Genomic DNA, 16,747 nt, shown 5'->3' on the forward strand with positions numbered 1-16,747 from the left:
CCTTGCCCTGCACAGAGACTCTACAGTGAAGGTTTTATGGTGCTTTGGTTTAAAAAAGAAACAAAGAAAAGAAATCCACTTAGATATCAAAAGCAAACTCTGCCTAACCACAGAAGATGTTTGGCTTTCAGAGCGGAGGGAAAATAAATTCTGGGAAGGTGATACTCCCACCCATGTAAACCAAAATATGCAGATACTCTGGAATACAAATGAACACAGTTTCCAGTAAAGAGCCGATTGATTGATTGATTGATTGATTGATCGATTAATTAATTATAGAAATGATTATTTTGAACAAGATGTGCTAAATATGAAATGGTGTTTGTGCTAATAGCTACTGTTGTCAAACGCCTACGGATGTTTTTATTTTTACATTTGATCCCACCACTTTCCCTGAGAGAAATCTGCTTAGCAGCCAGTGTATTTGCATATTTTTAAATATATCCATTGGTTCCAGGCAGTTTAAAGGAACTATCAGTAACTAGCAAACTGCACATAGTCATTTTGATGGATGTGGGCTGAACAAATGGAGGACTTGGCATGGGGAGGAGGGAGCCCCAGCCTACAAGAGCTGGGCCGTCCACTGCTGGGCAAAGGGCAGGCTCTGCTCTCACCACAACCCTGTTCCAAAACACACTTTTACTCTTCCCCAAAAGAAGCGACCGACAATCATCCAGAAAGAAAGAAGCAAAGAAGCACACTTGGAATCAATGAATCATGGGAGCTATCTTCTGCCACTGTCAATCTCGACCCAACCACCACCATCACACCAGCTCCCTTGTGCAGTCTGCCCCTTGATTTGACCAGCCACATCCTGGGCTTCATTGGTCACACCTGCATGTGACAGAATGTTGAAAAGTGGCTTTTATCGAGATAGGTCAGGAGAGAGAGAAACAGCACCTTGGATGAAGACATAGGAAACTCCTAAGAAGTCAATGCTGGTGGTGCATAAGGGATGGTGTCCTTCACACAGCCACCTGCTCTTGTGGGAAGATGCACTGTAATATTTTGCACTAACCTCAGGAATAATGCTGATAAGGAGCACAGATATACTGCTCTCAAAGCATTTAAGTGAGGGGTAAGAGATCATTTTGGCTCCATGGGCCAACTCTTTATGAGGATCTGCCTCACAGGCCAAATTCGTCAGGTGGGTGGGGTCACCCACCTGAAAATTAGTCACTACCATCCCCTGTTTAAGGGGAAAGAGTTTAATCCACACCCATCAGCTGATGCATGGGGACCAAATCCTACTTCCTGATCTGTGTGGTTCTGCTCCCTGCTAAGAGCAGAGCACAAAGCTAATGCAGGGTTAAAGCCTGTTCTCCTGCCCATAAGGTGATGGGCGAGCTGGTGCAGTTTTGGGGAAATAGCCTTATGGGCCAAACTGGAGTCCCTGGTGGGCCAAGACTGCCCACGGGTCACTTCTGGTTTAAAGAACGTAAGGTGCATTTTCTGACAACTACGGTACATTCCAAGGCATGTCAGAATTATTATCCCCAAATGACAGACAAAAAGGCTGAGGCTGAGAAAGAGAGAGGGGGGCTTACTTAAGGCCACCAAGTAAGTTCATGGCCAAGACTCATTTGCCAGTATGCAGCACCCACGCCAGCTCTAATTAGCAGCTGTCTCAATTCCAGCTCAGGATTAAAAATTATATTTCAAACATTTAAGTGGCTGGGTTGCATTACGGTGTGCAGAACACAGCTTATTACCTCAATTAAACAGCCTCCAGATAACACCTCCGTCGAGACAGATACTGCAGTATCTATTTTAGCCCATTAATGAATCAATTAAAAGCAAGAGAGTTTAAGACAAAACACACATCTATCCATTTGATAGCACAAGCTTTCATATATTGTCTTAGTTTGCATATAATTATCCCAATTGTCTCTAATTGGAGTTGTCAGGTTGGCTGGTCTATTAAAAAAAGGGAAATAATAAAAATAAGAAACATGAAAACGTTGACTATGAGACTGCTTGCATCAAGAATAGCCTGACCAAGGAGGAACAAAAATTAAGAAGTATTCACAGCAGGCACAAAGCGCACCAGATTTTGTTCATGTGCTGCTCTCATTTCCTCCCCAGTCCCACAAATAAAATGTTATCTGTATACCATGAATAATTTATACCCATTACATGCTAGAACATAGTGCCAAAATCCCTCCTTCCACAAGTCAGAGGAAGTTGAAAGGGGTTTCCCCCCCTTAAACAAAACACACACACACACACACACACACACACACACACACACACACACATTTTTTTTGGTTGCTCAAAAGCAACTGCTTCACTGCTGAGAGTAATTGCTAAGACACACTTCAGGCTACGCAGAGGCGTTCCAGAGAAACAAACTGTTATGTGTTTATAGTTTCTGCACAAAATTATTCCTTTTCCCCTCACAGAGAGATGAACCAAGGACACTCGGTGAGTCATTGACTCGGGAAGGAGCCTCGGAAGAAAGAAAATCAGATGCCGGCAAAGAAACCTCTGTGTGTGCAGGTCTGTACCTTAGAAAGGGAAGCTAATGTGCGGATGCAATACTGTCCAACCTCCTAACCATGGTTAGGAGACTACCAGGATCCTTCTAGGGGCCACACGCCTCTCCATCCCTCTCCTCCTGTTCTAAAGTGTAAAACCTGCTTCAGCCCCTGCTTTAAAGTCTACCATGGCTAGCAGCATTGAACTTGGTAAAGATACCTGCTAACCATGGTTAATGCAAACAACAACAACAAAATGGGAGGGAGGACAAACCTGATCAGGAGGGGAGAGAAGCCATGTGCAAGTCTGATGGGCAGGATTTTTAAATTAGTGATTAAACTATCCTACAACTGAATTTCCAGGATGCTTTGAAAGATTTATAGAGGGATAGGTGCATTGCTCTGCTGTAGCAAAGGCAATGAAGAGTCTTCTGGCACCTTAAAAATAGGAGCAAATCTGTTATGGAAGAAGTTCATCCATTAAAGGTTAGGCCATAATAGATCTGTTAAGTCCTTAAAGATGTCATAAGACTCCTTTTACTAAATTTAAACAATAAAGCAAAATTTAAAATCACACATTAAAAATATTCAAATATGCTGTTATGCATGTCGTTGTATTTTGCCATGTACCATTCAGTTTCTTTGTTTGCATTTTCTAAAGTAATAAATAAACTGTATGTATTACCACTAGTGCTTTTCTTCTAGAAAAAGGGTGCTGGCATGCGTACCCTTTACCCCCAGAAAAAAGCACCGATTACTACTACCATCTCTGAAGGAGTCATACATACTGTGTGGTAAAGTGCATTTCCTGCCTCCAAAGTAGACCATCCTCTGCACAAGGGAGCTATCATCACTGACATCACCCTTGGAGAATAGCAAAGCTGGCTGTCCATCACGAGGTACCTCTCACATCCACCAGGAAGACATTTTTGCTCCAAGGCTCCTTGAAATACAGGACTGCGCTTTGGTCCCATTTCAAAACATTCCAGTAACAGAGGCAGCATGCTTCTGAAGACCAACTGCCCCGGGGTCCCCAATGGGGAGTGCACTGTTGTACTTGGGTCCTGTTTGTGGACTTCCCACCGGGCATCTGGTTGGCCACTGTGAGAAGAGAATGCTGGACTAGACAGGCCTTAGGCCTGATCCAGCATGGCTCTTCTTACATTATTAAAAGATGCTACTTGAAAGAGTCTATCACTAACCTAATGGCCACCATAAGCAAAATAAAGAACCTTCCATGCCCTTCCAGCTAAGTGAAAACAATAGGAGGGCTCAGACAAGAGAGGAATACTTGGCAGACGGAAGAGACCTCTAGAAGTCTCAGTTCAAACAGAAGCTGACAGGTGCAAGGAATTTACAGACAAGCCAAAATTGGAGGGGGGGAGGGGAAGTGTTCACCATCCAATTATTCACACTTGTACAGAAATATTAAACTAAGCATAAGCATGTTCAGCATCGGAGGGGGGGGGGGAGAGCATGTGACAGCGCAAATCTTTACTTCCAACTTTCTTTTCTAATAGCCTTCATTTTCACAGCCATAAAGCAAATTGGAAGTTCTCTAAAGTCCTGTTCAAATTGGCAGTGCTGTTCTCCCTTCACATTAGTCAATGTTTGCTCAGGAGCTCTTAAGGGGCATAGCCCTCCCCTCTAAGTTAAAGAATTATCATTCACTCTGCCGCTTGGCAGGTTCATAGCCCCGGTGTTCACCACAACCTGCTTCCCGTCTCCCCTGCATTAAAACTGCGACACACACACCCCTTTCCTCTGTTCCTCAGCCCCCAGCATTTACTGACAGTTATTTCAGGACTGTATTGTTAAGGGGCCATGCCAAGAGAAAGAGACAGAACATTCACCATGCAGCATGTTACTTTATGGTGAACAATAGGCATTTCCTCAAGGGTTGCTAAAAGCTCACTGGGCTAGTAATTAACTAAAAATAAATTCCTGAAGAAATCTGAAGCCACACCTCCAAGAAGTGTGGGGACCAACAGAACAATGCATCCCATGACAACACAAAAAGAGAAAAAGTTTGAATTTTGGAACAGCCAGGGGAAAGGTAACCAAAAAGTCCATGAGCAATTCTGGAGGGGAGGAAAGGGAGTGTAAGACCTTAGGGAATGAGGACCAACACCACCTTGGATCCAGTACTATCTGCCTCTATTCCCAACCTGCTTCCCACTTAACTCAACCTGCTGTAACATCTATTCATAGGATCCTAGACAAAAAACTCAGCTATAATATATGTGCTGATTATTACTGACACAACTGGATGTAGTTGAGGTTGTTGGGGAACTGAAACTTATTGCATGTTTGTTCCTATGTTCAAACTTACTTTTTTTGAATAAAGAAAGTATATATGGACTGTAAGAGCATACAGTGGTACCTCTGGTTGCGAACGGGATCCGATCCGGAGGCCCGTTCGCAACCTGAAAAGAACGCAACCCGTGTGCATGACATCATTTTGCACGTCTGCACATGTGCGAGCGGCAAAACCTGGAAGTAACCCTTTTGGGTACTTCCGGGTCGCCGCGGGACGCAACCTGATAAAACGTATCATGAAACAAACATAACATGAGGTATGACTGTATTGCCTGGAAACCATATATATAAGTTGCAAGTACATACATACATTTGCTTAGATGCAGTGGTGGATTCATAAATTACACCTGAATCAGCAATAAATTTCAGAAGTCCAGACACCAACTTCCTGCTTTTACATACTGAAGCCATATAATTAATAAATACATATAGACACAGTCTCTTCCCAGCACTTTGGCAACCTGTTAGCAAGCTCCATGCCAAAACAAGAGCAGGAGTCAGAGTAGAGTTCAAACCCATAAAAGCAGATTAGGAATTGCAAAACATGACATGTGTTTATTTTATGTTCGCAAAATAACAGAACACAAAAGTCACCAGCATCAAGCAGGCTTCTACAGAATTTCACATCTGGCTCCAAGAGGCACCACTCAAGCAAGGACAGACCAAACAGTGCCTCTGCAGCAGGTAACACACCTCACAGAGGTTAATTACCTGAACAGGAACACCACAGGGATGCGTACTCAGTCCGCTCCTTTATATTCTCTACACGTACGGTTGTGTCGCTGCTCACCCTAGTAATAGGGTTGTCAAATTTGCAGATGACACAACCGTGATTGGGCTCATCTCTGAAAGGGAGGGTGAAACGGACTATAGAGATGAGGTGGAGCGGCTGACAGAGTGGTGCAGAGCTAACAACTTGCTCATAAATACAAGGAAGACAAAGGAGCTTGTGGTGGACTTCAGGAGACAGAAGAGCAATGTCCAGCCACTTTTGATTGATGGGGTCTGTGTGGAGAGGGTAACAGCGTTCAGATTTTTGGGTATTGAATTACAAGAGGATCTGTCCTGGAGTGTCAACACAAGGGGGCTTGTGAAGAAGGCGCAGCAGAGACTGTACTTTTTAAGAATCCTAAGGAAAAACCATCTTCCGCAGAAACTGCTGCTTGCCTTCTATCACTGTGCCATTGAGAGCGTGCTCACTTATGGCTTATGTGTGTGGTACGGAAGCTGTACTACCCAGGACAGGATGGCGTTGTGCAGAGTTGTTAAGGCAGCAGAGAGCATTGTTGGCTGCCCACTCTCCACCTTAGAGCAGATTTATGCCACAAGGTGCCATAGGAAGGCACTGGACATAGTAAAAGATCCATCGCATCCTGGTCACTGTCTCTTCGAGCTCCTGCCGTCGGGACGGAGATACAGGACGATGATGACAAGAACGAGCCGTCTCAAGAACAGCTTCTTCTCCAGAGCGATCTCGGCCCTGAATGGGAAACCTGGACTTTGAAAGTCATCTAATCTTCCTTGCTGTATTATATTATATTGTTTTAATTAGTGTTTTTATAGTTGTTCTGATTTTGAGTGGAGTGCCCTACCTGGGTGGATGGAGCAGCCAAGTAATTTCGTTGTCCCTGAGAGGGGGCAATGACAATAAAGATATTATTATTATTAATAATATTATTATTATTATTATTATTATTAACTTGTAGAAAAAGTTCAGTCATTTGCATGGTGTCCTGAAACAACCTGTGCCCCGACTGTACTTTATACCGCTGTGAGGGCAACAGTCTCCCTTGAGCCAGGCGCGCATCACAAGTGAGCTGTGGTTTCAAACTAGGTTTCCAAGGAACTTGGGGTGAAGAGGAACAGTTAATGGTGGAAGGGTTTTTCTGTGGATGACAATTCACCCACACCATCTGGTTGGGCTGCTCCCAAAATGTGTGAACAGGAAGTGCACAGGACAATGCAAAGTCCAAACAGACCTCACCAGTGCTCCACATGAAGTGAGCATTCTGTCCCAAACATTCTCCAGAATTTTCCACAACAAACAGAACAGTTCCTCAGCAAAAGAAGTCAGCTTATATTGGGAAGACAATTGGTCCAGACCTCAGAGTTACAAAATACAATCACAGAATCACAGAACTGTAGGGTTGGCCATCTAGTCCAACCCCCTACAATGTGGAAACCACAGCTAAAGAATGCCTGGCAGATGGCCATCCAGCCTCTTTCTAAAACCTCCAAGGAAGGAGAATCCACCACCTTCCAAGGATCTACAATCATACCTGGGTTTTCGAACGGCTTCGTTTTCGAATGTTTTGACTCCCGAACACTGCAAAGTGAGTGTTCCGGTTTGCAAATGTTCTTTTGGAAGCCAAACGTCCGACAGGGCTTCCTGCAGCCAATCGGAAGCCGTGCTTTGGTTTCTGAATGTTTTCGAAGTCAAACGGACTTCCAGAACGGATTCTATTCGACTTCCAAGGTACGACTGTACTTCTTTCTTTCTTTTTTACTAGAACCCCGATTTCCACCAGTTGTAGTCAGGTGTAAAGTAGTCAGTGTTAGAAACTATCTAATCTAACCACCAAATGGCACCTTAAGCCTAGGCCGCAGTCATCACAATGGAATGCCTAGGCACCATTCCATACCCCAATGAGATTTATTTATTTATTTATTTATTTATTATTTCCATTTCTATACCGCTTTATATTTTAAACAACAAATCTCAAAGCAGTTTACAACACATTAAAACATCAAATAAAACAATTCAGAATAAAATTAATTCAAGCTTCAAGGAAAATATTTCAGATGCTTCTCTAAGTGACATTTTGCTTTCCCCAGTTGCCAACCTGGCGTCCAGAGAACCTCATGTGGTTGCAAATGGACCCTCGTCAGTTGCGAAATGCGCCTGCTGCCTGGCTAGTTTTGAACACTGGAAGTAGTAGATCAAAGCAGTTACACTAAAAATTAAGAAACGGAGCACTCAGTCAAGGAGTTAGTAATCAGTACCAGAACCAAGCTAGCATGCATTTTCCCAAACAAAAATCCAATCCTGGTCCCCCCCCCCCCAGCATTCTTTTTCTACAGCCTAATTGTTGATATGTTGGGGATGATTTGTTGCTGTTGCTGCTGCTCAGTTGGGAATCAGAGGCTCTTGCAGATACTCTACAAATCACCTAGAAATCCTTACCTTCTGCCTAGCCCTCCTCTAAACCCCTCACAGAGCTACAATTCCCCAAATTCCCTGATCAGAGGGGTTGATTATTAAACAACTCTAAGAATTGTAACTTTGGATAGGGATTCCTTACCACGCTCAGCACCCCTAACAAACTACAGTTCCCAAAAAAATTTGGATGCTGTTTAAAGTGATATGATATTGTTTAAAATTTATAGTGCAGATGGGGCCAAGGAGGAGACTGCAAGTATGTTTTTCCACCCTGACAAAACTTGCTAAGGTGTTTACATGCAGGGAAAAGAAAAGGCAGAAACCAAGCCCAATAAAGAGTTGTGTGGCTAAGGTAAGAGCCTATAAAGCTCCTTGGGAAACAGCAGAACTCCTGCCCCACACAACTCAAGGCTGCCTGCAGCTTTCATAAATGACTGTACAAATATCCTCTAGAAGAGAATGTTGCAGACAAAATACTGTATGAAGCCTTCATTAACCCTTCATCTAGACTATTCAGGAACGTGGGAGAGGAAAAGCTTGCCAACCCAGTAAAGATGAAGGTGCATTTGTTGTTTGTTTCACATATGCAGGAAATAAAAAAAGGCACACTGGGTGTCAAGCCTGAAGAAGTACCCTCCAAGCAGCAGGTTCAGCTAGGGATATGGGGCAGCTGCCTCCAAGATGGGAGTCTTGGACTGAGTCTCCTGCCAACTGTACTTTGTGCAGGCCAAGAAGCAAGAAGAAAAATTTTAAAAGGCAGCAGAGTTAGGAACAGTGGGAAAGAAGAAACCTCAAAAGCAAAAAATCAACACAAGAACATTCTGAGTTTCTTCCTTCAAACACAGATGCTCAGAAATCCAACTTCACTTTCCCAACCAATATTTATATATCAACCACCGAAGTCAACACAGAAGCATGTTCAATGCCTTATCAAAACAGAAACCAAAGCTGTGTTTCACCACAAACGCATTGTTTTCCCACAGGGTGCACACACAAACTAATGAAGGAAGATGAGTTTACTCAGAGAAGCTTTCTGACTGCAAGAGAGATAGGACAGGGCCTCCTCCAAAGGACCAAGGTTGCCCAAATGCCAGCTGAAACCTTGGAGAGCCCGTCCTCATTAACTCCAGGAATCCAAATCTCTGGCTTTGCTGTCACAAGTTTGCCATGTGGCCATGGGTTGGAAAAATAAGCAGCCCAGTGGCTCCTTGCCACCAAACCCTCATCAAGGAAACTGGAGAGCATGAACAGACAAAAGGCCAGCAAAAAGGAACCACCATTTGGGTGACCAGAGGAGGAAAGAAAGGGATAAGAGTAGAAGGCTGTGTCAGTCCCCGGCCCCACTTGAAGAGTTTCCTTTGCAAATGTTGCTGAGGAAAAAGGAGACAAGTCTCAGGCGTGTTTTGATCACAAAGGACTGTGATTTCAGCCACATAACTGCCTGCATTTTCTACTCTTGAATAACCAAAAGCACACACGAATTGGCACCTATTTGCTCCGGATTCTGAAATTCTAGTATGTGTTTACAATTCCAGATGGGGAACCACTTTCTTTCCCTGAGTTCAGGAGCACAAAGGACACCATTTGACACTTTCCTCCCTCATGATGGCCTAGCCAGATTGAAAAACTGAGACAGCACCAGTTCAGTTAAATGCATTTCTGGTACATTCTCTCTCTTTCTCCATGCAGGCCCACAACCCCATTATCTACATGTTTACGCAACAGTAAGCCATACCAAGATCAACCGGTCTTACTCTCAAGTAAGCGTGCGCAAGATCGCTGCCTCTCTTGGAAACAAGCTCCCAAGCCTTGGATGCAACTCTTAGTCGCAAGTTAAGGGATCAAAATCCTGGCCTTTGGCTCCAAAGCCGGCTGGATTCCGACTTGGGTCAATCTGCCCCTCGCCCGCCGCGCACACACAGCCAAGTGAGGCTTGCACCGAGGTAAACTAGCGCAGCTTCGGAGTCACTGCCAAGCTGCAATCCTACCCAGGCTTACCTGGGTGTAACCTCTTTCTTCCGAGTGCGCCGTCGAATCCTAAGCAAAGAATCAAGTCCCACGGACTTCAGCCAAGTGAGAACTGCGCCGGGCTGGAGCCTTGCTCGCAAGTAAACTTTGCTGGAATCTATCAGAACTTAAGTCGAAGAGGGCAGGATCAAGGCGCTACAAGACTTTCCCCGAGTTTGGGGGCTGGAAAACTATCTCACCACGTCCAAGACACGCGCAAAATTAGACATAAATTAAAATTACTCGGCTCGGGGAGGGGGCGCCGTCCAACCCGAAGGGAATTCCCAGGGTGTCTCCCCCCCCCCCCGCGCACACACAGCACTTCCAGGGAATTTTCTACTAGATCCACAAGGAAAGGAGAAATTGAGGCGGAGAAGACCGCGACGGAACAAGGGGGTGTTTTGTTGTGTTTTGAATTCTGTGATTTGCTTCGCCTTCTCCCTCCCCCCCCCCCGTTACTCCTCCTACACGCAGGAACTCGTGCAGTATCTCCCCCCCCCGCCCGATTTTCAAAAATGCATTGCTTTGATATCGTCATCTCTGTTGCACAGCCAAATATATTTTTTTAATAATAATAACAGGCAAGACTCCCGACATCTGTGAGGAAACGATCGAGACTGGGGGCGGGGAGAGAATCGGCGTTGATCTAGCCACATTTTTCTGCCCTCTTAGCACTGAAAGAGACTGACTGGGGGGGTGGGGGGGCGATATTTGGGGAAGGGGACCAGGAGGCGTCCCTTCAATCTTTCTCCGCCTTACCTTCTTGCAAAACCAGCTGCTTTTCCCTCCATCGCTGCTTTTTAACTGTTAATCCCTTTTGTGTGTGTGTGTGTTGTTTTCAAATCCCTCTCTCGCTCCAGTTTCAGAAAGATCAGCGAAGTAGAAAGCTTGAGGGGGGGGGGTCCTCCGAGGTTGCAATACAAAAAATATTTAAGATAATATTTTTAAAAACAGCGAGGAAGAAAGCAAATCCGATAAACAGCGATTCAAATATATTCCTTAAATCAATCCCGGGAGGAAGAGCAAAAGGCGCCTCTGGTTCTCCTCCTTCCCCATCTGCCTGGCGTGTTTTGTAAATCCAAAAGCGGAGCGAGCGAGTCCGGGTGTCTCTTGCTCCGAGTGCCCGGAAATCTCTCCTCTTTTTCTAAGATGTCTGAACCTACAAGCAGCAGGAAGAGGAACAGCAGCAGCGGCGGCGGCGGCGGCAGGAGCAACTCCTCCAGATTCCCTTTCTGGAGCCTTTGCAAAGCACCAAGTTTGAGCTCCTCATTCTTTCTGAGATCCGGGGAGGGGTGGGGAGCAGGAAAGATTGATAGCTGCGCTCCGCAGCAGCAGGCAGCTCACGCCAAAAAGACACAGCTCAGCTTTTGCTTGCAACAGCAACAGTCTCGCTCCGCCGTCACCCCGGCTCCTCTCTTAAAGGGGCAGGTGCCACTTCAGGAGCACTGCGACTTGGTGTGCATGTGTGCATGTCTGTTGGTGTGTGATATGCACGCAAAGTGTCACTCTTAGCTTCGATTTGATTGCTAAGCAGTCGTGAAGGAAGCAGGAGGCGCGGAGGATGCAAAGCCACCCAGCATTCAAAACCCTGCGAACTTTGTCACTCTGCAAAAATAAAAAAGTAGCCCGGGGCGGAGAGAGTGGGTGCCTTGTTTTTCTTTTCAGCCAGGACTCGGGCCCAGAACTGGCTTGACTGCCAAGTGCTGCCCTACATGAATTAGAAGAAAGGTACATATTTCCTCTGAACATGCGCTAAGTGCATTTTCCTCTTACTCATTTTTCTCCACGCCCCCGGAAAACGGAGCAAAGCTGCGGATGTGAGGGTTTAAATGTCATTACTGAAGTGAGTTATTTTCAGGCAGTATTAGTATTCTTATTCTTATTAGGTTTATACCATAATTGCTTTTTTATTGTTGTAAACCACTCTGGGACCTTATGATAAAGCGTGGGTAGGAAACGAAAGGAAGGAAGATTACCATTATGTTCATCTCCGACCTTCTCTTCCAAAGAGCTGCGGTGAGGTACCATCGTCCCTGTCTTCATTTTATTCTTACAAGAGCCCTGGTTGGGCTCAGAGATCATGACTAGCTCATTGTTCACCCAGGAAGCTTTGTACAGAAATTGAACCGACTGCTAGTCCAGCCAGACATGGGCAAAGCAGTGGTCAGGGACGATGGAGCCTTAAGGAGAGCTGTGCTGGGCCTGGCCAACAAGCCATCAAAGCCAGCACCCTCTTCTTCTCATGGTGGCCAGCAAATGCCTCTGGGAAGCCCAGGCGCACACTCTGAGCACAACAGCCCTCTCCCCACTTCTACCATGGGACATTGGCCACAGGTTGCACAGCTTTGCCTTACTCACACTATCATCACACTGACTTTCTGAGGCACAGGACAGAGCCACACAGAACCTGCTTTTTTATGCCAGAGGTCCTCCAGCAGGAGAAGTGATGGGAACATATCACCTCTGAGCATGCGGAGAGTGCCTTTCCACACATAGCCATGTGCACATATCACTATATACCTTCAGGCTTGTTTGGGGTCAGGAATAAGTCTACATGTGTCAGGTGGCAGAGGAACCAACCCCCACAGCAGGTTGCCAGGAACAGAGAAGACCAGGAAAAGTCCTTACCATCTGCTTTTTATTCAATATTTACAGAGAGGGGCTTGGGAATGCAGCCTCTTGGAATAATGGCATTGTCCCGAGTAAATCTCCCCTACCCTTCTCTCCCACTTCCTCATTTGTCAACAGCACCACCCTCCTTACGGTTGCCGCTTAGGGCCATCTGTCTCCGAGCTCTTTGCTCTCCTACTTTTAAGGCTCGCTGGGTTCTGGGAGATGGTGGATCTGGAATGCTTTCTAGTGATAACGTGTCAGCCACCTGCTCTGGCTCTGCCTCCTCCTCCTCTCCCATTATTTCCCAACTTTTCCTCTCATCTTCCTTTGAGATGTGACCTCCCTCAAACCCCTGTTGTAATTCTGAACTATCTTCTACTCCTCTGGAAGGGTCAGGCTGGGGAGGTGGTCTGCACCATTCCTCCTCTGCCCAGTCCCTGACAATATCCCAGGGATTGTGAATTCCAGGATGTGTGCACTCAAAATTACTTAATGTTCCTTTCCCCCAAGGGTAAAGGCACGCGCACACACATGCACACACAGCTTTCTTCATCAGCACCCACACCCTCAGCTAGTAGGTGGGCAGCTGAACAAACAAGGGCAATGAGGAACAGCAATGGCAGTCTGGAGTTAGTGGTGGACCCTTCTGAGAAGGTGGGGCCTTAGTAGCAGAGCTGGAGTTAAAGGTGGGCTTGGTTGGTCTCCAGCCAAGAGGAGGGGTCGTTGCCTCCTAGAGGAGGGGTCGCTGCCAACTCCTGCAGCCTCCTGGCCCAGCTTCTGCTTGCTTGTTGTGCTTGGCCACTTGCTCTCCCTGAGAGACCAAGCAGAAAGAGCTGTAGCCTCCATAAACCTTGTCAATCCTCCCCACCATCTTTCCAGGAGGTGGCATGGATTGCAGTATGGATTAGGCCAGAGGGAAAGGCAAGTCCGTAGCAACACTAGTAAGGAGGAAGTGCAGGGCAGAGGCCCCGCTGAGGGATTCGTGCACAAGGAACACACACGCCTCGAAAACCAGGAATCACCCCTGCTTAGCACCTGCTGAAAGATGCCAACCCCTATCCATAGCTAGCAAGAGCAGAATACATTACGCAGCACTGTCAAGTTTACAATGTAGACAATGCAGAATACATTATGCAAAAGTGAAATTTGCAGGAATGACACTGGCCACAGAACTTGGACTTTAACGTTGGAGAAGTTTGGCTGAAGTTGATGCGGAAATATTTTAAAGCACAGAATACACCCAAGCCCTAGCTCTGATGAATGCCTTCATCTGTACCAGGCATAGCTCCTGAGGAACACTTCGACATTTCTATTAACAGCAGTGCTGTGAACAAAGTTCCCAAAAAAATCCCACTTATTTGGGGGACAGTTTGCATCCAGGCAGGTGTCTTAATGCTGAGTCATACTAAAAGGCTCTTAGGTGCTGCAGAGCATATATTCGGTTATGACTAAAAGTTTTCAACCTCTCTAGCTTCAAAAATATCTGCCCTGAATCATCTGCTGAAGAAGTCTTGCATGTCTTCCATGGAATCATTGGAGGTTTTCAAGCAGAGGTTGGATGTGTCATGGTTTTGCTCCAAAATGACCCAGAGCAAACCTCAACCCATAGTTTAGCAGAGTAAACACAGTGCAGGGTTCCAAAAAAATTTCAGAGAAAATCTACTTCATTCAGTATTATTTACTGAAGGTAAAAGAGCATAACAGTTCACAAATCCAGCTCTACAGGATTGGCATGGTCCTTACAAATCCAGTTCCAGCAAAACCTTAGCACTTAAACATACTACGTACAGATCACCACACAGGAACAAAAGACGGAACCAAGAAGAAAAGAGAAAGAGAAAGCCAGGCTCCTGCATGACCTCGAGAGAAAGTTCCAGAAACTTCTTGAATCAATAGAATAGAAAGTATTTCTACACTTTAAAGCAAAGGTGTACCTAAAAATGCAAGCCATGACAGGATGGCCACCTATCATTCATCCTTTAGTTGGGATTCCTGCATTGCAGGGGGTTGGACTAGATGACCCTCAGGGTTCCTTCCAACTCTACAATACTTTGATTCTATGAATCCTAGGTGTTGCAGAGCATTCTGGGATGTGTTCTGGGGCTCAGTTTCTGCAGCTCATTGGCGAGATCTGTTGGATCTCACTGAACTGAGACCTAGGACACAGCTGTTTTTATCTATATGAAGATCTTTCCTTTCTGCCTCACAAAGTTCACATGACAGTATTTCAGGCATATTAAGGGCCATATCAAATTCAACCATGATTGCAGAAACTTATCCCAAGCTATACATTTCAGCCTGGTGCACTACAACTGTGACTGTGCCAACTCATTGTCCCGTTTTTGTGTGCACAAATTATTGCATGATTTTCAGCATCTTTTATAGTCCTAATGGTATCTGACTTCAGCAGTATGATGGAACAAAGAATATATTTTCACAAAACATGTTATGTAGTGGCAGAAAGCTCTTCCTCACATCAAATGATTTTTCAGATACTACGTTGAAAGGTGGTGGGTGGAAGCAAAGCAACTCATCCAGTTAGAATCCAGGTGAGCTTCGTGCAAGTAAATCAGAATGATGCTCTGTAAACAGGAGGAGCTCTGAACTTATTTCCAAGCTGTTTGCCTATTGACAAGGGGTTTAAGGGGAAGCTGGGCATCTTTCTGCCAGGGAGGCTGTAGCAAAATCCTGCAGTGAAACCCTGCATCCAGCAAGGGGTTGGACTAGATGAGCTGCCAGGCCCATTCTGCCTCTGTGGTTCTCTTGTCTGGACTGAACATACTGCCAGTCAGTTTCACTGGGTGACCTGGTGTTCCCGCATTATGAAAGAGGGAGGGAGGGAGGGAAAATGTCTCTCTCCCCACCGCACCCTGCTCATAAATTTTATAAACCATGATCCTGCACTTCTTAGGTGGCTACCAATTACATCTCCCTACAGAGGCACTGCTTAGAGGACAGATAGTGCAGCAAATGTTCACAAAATAAAAACGAAATCCTCATTTCCGGAGCCAAGATGTTCTTTGACACACCTGGTCTGCAGCTGCCCTTTCCTGCAGAGCGGAGGCTGTGCGGGTCAGAGGGCAGCTGCATATTTCTCCAGAGGCCTCTGATCAGAGGAGCGAGCCAGAAAGCACTCTGCACATTCCTTAGATGCTTACTCCCCCCTTTCCTCCCACATCTGCGAGGAGGCTTTGAGGAGGCTTTGCGTGGGCTCTTTGTCTCTCCAGCCGCACTCACATGCCGATGCCTTTCACTCTGGTTGGCACCAGCCAAGGTTATCCTTGCTGGTGTTTGCCGGCGCTGAGTTTGCATTCCCATGCTGACTTTGCATGATATGGAGTTTGCATCGTTGGAGCGCTGTCTATTTAGCAAGGACCAAGAGCCAAGTCACAAATTATGAAATTGCTAGGTGTTCTGTCCATGCCGATAGGGTACTTCAGCCATGCCTAACTTGGAGCCCTTCAGATGTTTTGGACTACACTTCTCATCATCCCTGACCCTTTGCCATGCTGGCTGGGGCTGGCAGAGGGCAAAACATATGGAGGGCAGTTGGTTGGGAAAGGCTGGGGTTGCAGTGTGCCCCTCCCCCCACGGTTGGGATCCTGTGGTAGTGACAATCTTTTGATCAGTGCTGTGGGCCCCTCACATTAATTTCCCCACAATGCTCCAGATGAAGCATCCCACAACAGGAGCCAAAATTTTAATTTGCTACAATGCTCCACATGTCACGTACATAGTGGATAAATTCAGTTGGTGGTTTCGCTGTACTGGGCAGCAGGAAAAATATTTAAAGGGAAGCCCACAGCATGTTTTCAATGCTAGTGAGATTTTTCTTACCATCCATCTTCAGATGTTCTAGGATGCGGGTGCGGAAGCTATGGGCCCCTACGTGTCACTGTGGAAGCAAGGGCAGGAGCTCAGAGACACAAGATCTCAGGAATGAACAAGCAAATATCAATTTTTGCTCCTATTTCCATTTTTGTTAGAATTCCCAAACATCAATACTTTTCACACTCACACAAATGTCCTAAAGTGATTTACAGCATAAAAGACACTAAAACCACATATAAAACTATCATAAAACACAATGCCCCAAAATGCTATTTCAATCATATTCATAGAAAGGAACCCACACTAGTACAAGATGAGCAATAAAACAAACAAAAAAGGA

The 16,747-nt window shown here is 45.7% G+C and overlaps 1 protein-coding gene across 18 annotated transcripts in view; it reads right to left on the minus strand.

The window, feature by feature from the left end:
* NCOR2 (nuclear receptor corepressor 2) overlaps positions 1 to 11,344 on the minus strand; it is a 359,962-nt gene extending 348,618 nt beyond the window's left edge. For 11 of the 18 annotated variants that reach the window (XM_081841565.1, XM_081841560.1, XM_081841545.1 and 8 more), the window contains exon 1: positions 10,723 to 11,344. The gene's annotated coding sequence lies outside the window, so the exon portion shown is untranslated. Of the gene's footprint in view, positions 1 to 9,954; positions 10,145 to 10,722 lie in introns of those variants that run through there. The other 7 variants (XM_081841558.1, XM_081841546.1, XM_081841559.1 and 4 more) reach the window with 3 other exon arrangements.
* Between the last annotated feature and the right edge of the window lie 5,403 nt (positions 11,345 to 16,747).

The sequence above is a fragment of the Podarcis erhardii genome (genome assembly GCF_964252035.2).
Source record: "Podarcis erhardii genome assembly, chromosome: 15".
NCBI classification, from domain to species: domain Eukaryota; kingdom Metazoa; phylum Chordata; class Lepidosauria; order Squamata; family Lacertidae; genus Podarcis; species Podarcis erhardii.